Genomic DNA, 6,222 nt, shown 5'->3' on the forward strand with positions numbered 1-6,222 from the left:
AAGGACTCTGAAGAGGAAATTAAGAGAAACTAAATTACAACAATCCAGCAAGCACCTTTCAGAAATTTTCGAACAGGAAGAGGAGATGGCAGCCGAAAATAATAATAATGCAAGGAGGATGCTTGGTGACTTTACTGCACCTAATTCCAATTTACATGGAAGAAGCATCTCCATCCCTACCATTGGAGTAAACAATTTTGAGCTGAAACCTCAGCTAGTTTCTCTAATGCAACAAAACTGCAAGTTTCATGGACTTCCATCTGAAGATCCTTTTCAGTTCTTAACTGAATTCTTGCAGATATGTGATACTGTTAAGACTAATGGAGTAGATCCTGAAGTCTACAGGCTCATGCTTTTCCCTTTTACTGTAAGAGTCAGAGCTAGAGTGTGGTTGGACTCTCAACCCACAGATAGCCTGAACTCTTGGGATAAGCTGGTCACGGCTTTCTTAGCCAAGTTCTTTCCTCCTCAAAAGCTTAGTAAGCTTAGAGTGGATGTTCAAACCTTCAGACAGAAAGAAGGTGAATCCCTCTATGAAGCTTGGGAAAGATACAAGCAACTGACTAAAAAGTGTCCTTCTGACATGCTTTCAGAATGGACCATCCTGGATATATTCTATGATGGTCTGTCTGAATTAGCTAAAATGTTATTGGATACTTCTGTAGGTGGATCCATTCATCTAAAGAAAATGCCTGCAGAAGCTCAAGAACTCATTGACATGGTTGCTAATAACCAGTTCATGTACACTTCTGAGAGGAATCCTGTGAGTAATGGGACGCCTCAGAAGAAGGGAGTTCTTGAAATTGATACTCTGAATGCCATATTGGCTCAGAACAAAATATTGATTCAGAAAGTCAATATGATTTCTCAGAGTATGAATGGAATGCAAGCTGCATCCAACAGTACTCAAGAGGCATCTTCTGAAGAAGAAGCTTATGATCCTGAGAACCTTACAATAGCAGAGGTGAATTACATAGGTGAACCATATGGAAACACCTATAACCCCTCATGGAGAAATCACCCAAATCTCTCATGGAAGGATCAAAAGCCTCAACAAGGCTTTAAAAATTGTGGAAGAAATAGGTTTAGCAATAGCAAGCCTTTTCCATCATCCACTCAGCAACAGATAAAGAATTCTCAGCAGAATCCATCTAGCTTAGCAAATTTAGTCTCTGATCTATCTAAGGCCACTGTAAGTTTTATGAATGAAACAAGGTCCTCCATTAGAAATTTAGAGGCACAAGTGGGCCAGCTGAGTAAAAGGATCACTGAAATTCCTCCTAGTACTCTCCCAAGCAATACAGAAGAAAATCCAAAAGGAAAGTGCAAGGCCATTGATATAACCATCATGGCCGAACCTAAGGAGGAAGGGGAGGACGTGAATCCCAGTGAGGAAGACCTCCTGGGACGTCCAGTGATCAATAAGGAGTTTCCCTCTGAGGAACCAAAGGAATCTGAGGCTCATCTAGAGACCATAGAGATTCCATTAAACCTCCTTATGCTATTCATGAGTTCTGATGAGTATTCTTCTTCTGAAGAGAATGAGGATGTCACTGAAGAACAAGTTGCCAAGTACCTTGGTGCAATCATGAAGCTGAATGCCAATTTATTTGGTAATGAGACCTGGGGAGATGAACCTCCCCTATTCACCAATGAACTAAATGCATTGGATCAACTGAGATTGCCTCAGAAGAAACAGGATCCTGGAAAGTTCCTAATACCTTGTACCATAGGCACCATGACGTTTGAGAAGGCTCTATGTGACCTTGGGTCAGGGATAAACCTCATGCCCTTCTCTGTAATGGAGAAATTAGGAATCTTTGAGGTACAAGCTGCTAAAATCTCATTAGAGATGGCAGACAATTCCAGAAAACAGGCTTATGGACAAGTAGAGGACATATTAGTAAAGGTTGAAGGCCTTTACATCTGATGAGCGGATAATTTATACGCTTTTTGGCATTGTTTTTAGTATGTTTTTAGTAGAATCTAGTTACTTTTAGGGATGTTTTTAATAGATTTTATGTTAAATTCACATTTCTGGACTTTACTATGAGTTTGTGTGTTTTTCTATGATTTCAGGTATTTTCTGGCGGAAATTGAGGGACTTGAGCAAAAATCAAATTCAGAGGTTGAAAAAGGACTGCTGATGCTGTTGGATTCTGACCTCCCTGCACTCAAAGTGAATTTTCTGGAGCTACAAAACTCGAAATGGCACACTTCCAATTGCGTTGGAAAGAAGACATCCAGGGCTTTCCAGCAATATATAATAGTGCATACTTTGGCCAAGAATAGACAACGTAAACTGGCGTTCAACGCCAGCTTTCTACCCAAATCTGGCGTCCAGCGCCAGAAAAGGAGCCAAAACTAGAGTTGAACGCCCAAACTGGCACAAAAACTGGCGTTCAACTCCAAGAAGGACCTCTACACGTGCAACACTCAAGCCCAACCCAAGCACACACCAAGTGGGCCCTGGAAGTGGATTTATGCATCAATTACTTACTCATGTAAACCCTAGTAGCTAGTTTATTATAAATAGGACCTTTTACTATTGTATTAGGCATCTTTTGATCATCTTAGGATCTTAGGATCATCTTTGAATGCATTGTTCTTAGACTTTGGGGGCTGGCCATCTCGGCCATGCCTGGACCTTCACTTATGTATTTTCATACGGTAGAGTTTCTACACTCCATAGATTAAGGTGTGGAGCTCTGCTGTTCCTCAAAGATTAATGCAAAGTACTACTGTTTTCTATTCAATTCATCTTATTTCGCTTCTAAGATATCCATTCGCACCCAAGAACATGATGAAGGTGATGATTATGTGTGACGCTCATCACCATTCTCCCCTATGAACACGTGCCTGACAAACACTTACGTTCTACATGAAATAAGCTAGAATGAATATCTCTTAGATCTCCTAACCAGAATCTTTGTGGCGTAAGCTAGAATGATGGCGGCATTCAAGAGAATCCGGAAAGTCTAAACCTTGTCTGTGGTATTCCGAGTAGGATTCAATGATTGAATGACTGTGACGAGCTTCAAACTCGCGAGTGCTGGGCGTTAGTGACAGACGCAAAAGGAGGGTGAATCCTATTCCAGCATGATCGAGAACCGACAGATGAATGGCCGTGCTGTGACAGAGCATGTGAGCATATCTTTCACTGAAAGGAGGGGATGTAGCCACTGACAACGGTGATGCCCTTGCATAAAGCCAGCCATGGAAAGGAGTGAGACTGATTGGATGAAGATAGCAGGAAAGCAGAGGTTCAGAGGAACGAAAAGCATCTCCATTCGCTTATCTGAAATTCCTACCAATGATTTACATAAGTATCTCTATTCCTATTTTATTATATAATATTCGAAAACACCAGTATCACTTTATATCTGCCTGACTGAGATTTACAAGGTGACCATAGCTTGCTTCATACCAACAATCTCCGTGGGATTCGACCCTTACTCACGTAAGGTATTACTTGGACGACCCAGTGCACTTGCTGGTCAGTTGTATCGAAGTTGTGAACCATGGTATTGGCACCATGTTATTGGCGTCAATGCCAGGGAAAGAAAGAGCCATGAATTCTACATCATTAAAGTGTAATCACGATTACGCGTACCAAGTTGCTCACGTTGCCAGGGATTGTTCGAGCCTGGACATCACAATTTCGTGCACCAAGTTTTTGGCGCCGTTGCCGGGGACTTAATTGTTCCTGTTTGGCGCCAAGAATCGTCTGAAATCCCAATCCCGGCAATAACACCAAGTTTTTGGCGCCGTTGCCGGGGATTGTTCGAGTTTGGACAATTGACGGTTCATCTTGTTGCTCAGATTAGGTAATTTTCTTTTCATTTTGTTTTCAAAAATCTTTCAAAAATATTTTCAAAAATCTCTCATCTGTTTTCGAAAAAAAAAATGTTTTCAAAAATTTTATTCAAGATTTTTAAGAATGAATTCTAGTGTTTCATGAAGCATGTGAAGCCTGGCTGGCTGTAAAGCCATGTCTAAATTCTTTTGGACTGAGGATTCCAAACCATCAGAGGTAAGTTACATACTTGATAAATGATGAGCAGCAATTTGTTATCAAGAGCAATATACTCTGGTGTTACATGCTAAAGCTTGGCTGGCCATTGGCCATGTCTAGTGTTTTGGACTGGAGCTTTCATTGAAAGCTTGGCTGGCTAGTGAGCCATGTCTAAGAATGCAATTTTCCTGGAATTCATATTAAAAATCTTTGGAATCCTTATTTTCCTTTTTCATATAATTTTCGAAAAAAATGACAAAAAAAAAATTAGAAAATCATAAAAATCAAAAAAATATTTTTTTTGTTTCTTGTTTGAGTCTTGAGTCATATTATAAGTTTGGTGTCAATTGCATGTGCATCTTGTATTTTTCGAAAATATCATGCATTCATAGTGTTCTTCATGATCTTCAAGTTGTTCTTGGTAAGTCTTCTTGTTTGATCTTGATGATTTTTTGTTTTGTGTCTTTTCATGTTTATCATATGCATTCTTGAATTCTTAGTGTCTAAGCATTAAAGAATTCTAAGTTTGGTGTCTTGCATGTTTTCTTTGCATTAAAAATTTTTCAAAATTGTGTCTATGATGTTCATCTTGACATTCATAGTGTTCTTGGTGTTCATCTTGACATTCATATCATTCTTGCATGCATTCATTGATTTGATCTAAAAATTTCATGCATTGCATCTTTTTAGTGTTTTTCTCTTGCATCATAAAAATTCAAAAAATAAAAAAAATATCTTTCCCTTTTTCTCTCATCAAATTCAAAAACTGGGATTGACTTTTTCAAAAATTTTTAAAATCAAGTTGTTTCTTATAAGTCAAATCAAATTTTCAATTTGAAAATCTTATCTTTTTTCAAAATCTTTTTCAAAAATCAAATCTTTTTCAAAATTCTTGGTTATTTTCGAAAATTCCAAAAATAATTTTCAAAAATCTTTTTCTTATCTTATATCATAATTTTCGAAAATAACATAATCAATTAATGCTTTGATTCAAAAATTTGAAGTTTTTTTACTTACTTGTTAAGAAAGATTCAAACTTTAAGTTCTAGAATCATATCTTGTGATTTCTTATGAATCAAGTCATTAATTGAGATTTTAAAAATCAAATCTTTTTCAAAACTAATTCCTATCATATCTTTTCAAAAATATCTTCTTATCTTATCTTTTTCAAAAATTTGATTTCAAAATATCTTCTCTAACTTCCTAACTTCCTATCTTTTCAAAATTTGTTTCAACTAACTAACTAACTTTTTGTTTGTTTCTTATCTTTTTCAAAACCACCTAACTAACTCTCTCTCTCTCATTTTTCGAAAATATCTTCCCTCTTTTCCAAAAATTTCTTTTTTTATTAACTAATTAATTTTATTTTAATTTTTTTTATTTTAAAATTTTTTCGAAAAAAATACTAACCTTTTTCAAAAACTATTTTCAAAAATCACTAACTCTTTTTCAAAAATTATTTTCGAAAATTATCCCTCCCCCATCTTATTCTATTTATTCATTCATATCCTAATATCTCATCTCACATCTCTGCCATCCTCACAGTTGTGTTTCTTCCATTATATTACATTCTTTATCTCCCCCTCTTCTTCTACTCACACAGGGATCCCTATACTGTGGTATAAAGGATCTCTATTATTATTATTATTTTTCTGTACCCTCTTATTTGTCATATGAGCAGGAGCAAGGATAAGAACATTCTTGTGGAAGCGGATCCAGAACCTGAAAGGACTCTGAAGAGAAAATTAAGAGAAGCTAAATTACAACAATCCAGAAATAACCTTTCAGAAATTTTCGAACAAGAAAAGGAGATGGCAGCCGAAAATAATAATAATGTAAGGAAGATGCTTGGTGACTTTACTGCACCTAATTCCAATTTACATGGAAGAAGCATCTCCATTCCTGCCATTGGAGCAAACAACTTTGAGCTGAAACCTTAATTAGTTTCTCTGATACAGCAGAACTGCAAGTTTCATGGACTTCCATCTGAAGATCCTTTTCAGTTCTTAACTGAATTCTTGCAGATATGTGATACTGTTAAGACTAATGGAGTAGATCCTGAAGTCTACAGGCTCATGCTTTTCCCTTTTGCTCTAAGAGACAGAGCTAGATTATGGTTGGATTCTCAACCCAAAGACAGCCTGAACTCTTGGGATAAGCTGGTCACGGCTTTCTTAGCCAAGTACTTTCCTCCTCAAAAGCTGAGC

At 37.1% G+C, this 6,222-nt stretch overlaps 1 non-coding gene across 1 annotated transcript; it reads right to left on the minus strand.

The window, feature by feature from the left end:
• Positions 1-481: 481 nt before the first annotated feature.
• On the minus strand, positions 482-589 carry LOC148573822 (small nucleolar RNA R71). The gene has a single exon (XR_015906284.1). It is a non-coding gene; the product is annotated as a small nucleolar RNA R71 (small nucleolar RNA).
• Positions 590-6,222: the final 5,633 nt, after the last annotated feature.

This window comes from Arachis ipaensis, chromosome B2, assembly GCF_059453495.1.
Source record: "Arachis ipaensis isolate K30076 ecotype BB chromosome B2, ASM5945349v1, whole genome shotgun sequence".
NCBI lineage: Eukaryota > Viridiplantae > Streptophyta > Magnoliopsida > Fabales > Fabaceae > Arachis > Arachis ipaensis.